Genomic DNA, 1,102 nt, shown 5'->3' with positions numbered 1-1,102 from the left:
CAGCACCCCAGCCGTGGAGGTGGGAAGGAGAGCGATTCGGCTGCAACTGCGCTGCCTGGGGTCGGCAGACCTGCCCTTTCCTGAGGTTTCCTTCCTCATCCCGCCTCCTTACTTTGTGGGGTCGCTTGTCGGAGCCGAGTCCCCGGGCAGCCTTTTTGATGTTAAAACTGTGACGGGGGAAATCGAAAAGGATGGAACATCAGATTCTCAGAAACAAAAACAGAAAACTGAATTTTTGTATAATCAGCTTTAGGACAGGGAGTTAGAGCCCAACCCACCGGGGCTCCGTAGCTCAGGGGTTAGAGCACTGGTCTCGTAAACCAGGGGTCGTGAGTTCGAATCTCACTGGGGCCTCCTACTCTCGGCCTTTTTCCCCCCTATATTTGGCAGAAGGAATCTTGCTTTGACACCAAAACCTGAAACTAGAAACGAATTTACCAAATCTATATTCTGCACTCTCAGAAAATTACTGCTAATATAACTGAAATTCGTCATAAAACATGGGAATAGAGCTGCTACACCATCTTTAAATTATTGGTGAAACCTGAAATTCAGGTGTAGGAAACCTTGAAGCGCCACCAATACAATTAATGTCAATATAAGCCAGGAGATCAGCTAATTTGTATTGAGTCTTGATTAGTTTAGTCACTGTAGGCCTAAAGAAATTATAATTATTGATTTTATCACACTTACCTAGTGGACTCTAAACTCCTGCGCACCCAAGAATCCTATCTTACTTGCTATTGTATCTCAGAGCCTTGCAAAGACTAGGGTCTGTGCTCAGTGAAGGTTTGTTGAACGAAGCCCAGCTAAAGAAATGTAACCAGAGTGTGGTGAGTATATAATATAATATAATGTAATATAATATAATTTATAATATAATATAATATAATATAATATAATATAATATAATATAATAATATGCCAGGATTTTTCTTTCTCAGTTCAGAATAGCATCTGTTCAAAAGTTGCTCTCTGAACAGGAAGCTGCATGATGCAGCTGAGCTTCAGAGTGCTCTGATAATCTCCTAAAGACAACAGTCTAGTGGAGCAGGGGGTGATGAGAAAAATCTCTGGCCAGAATAAGGACTAAAATTGCATG

At 41.7% G+C, this 1,102-nt stretch overlaps 1 non-coding gene across 1 annotated transcript; it reads left to right on the top strand.

Moving 5' to 3' along the window:
• The first annotated feature begins 281 nt into the window (after window positions 1–281).
• Window positions 282–354, top strand: TRNAT-CGU (transfer RNA threonine (anticodon CGU)). Its single transcript has one exon. It is a non-coding gene; the product is annotated as a tRNA-Thr (tRNA).
• Window positions 355–1,102: the final 748 nt, after the last annotated feature.

Source organism: Canis lupus, chromosome 37, assembly GCF_048164855.1.
Source record: "Canis lupus baileyi chromosome 37, mCanLup2.hap1, whole genome shotgun sequence".
NCBI lineage: Eukaryota > Metazoa > Chordata > Mammalia > Carnivora > Canidae > Canis > Canis lupus.
The sequence above is the reverse complement of the archived record's forward strand: the minus strand, read 5'-3'. Positions and strand labels throughout refer to the sequence as shown.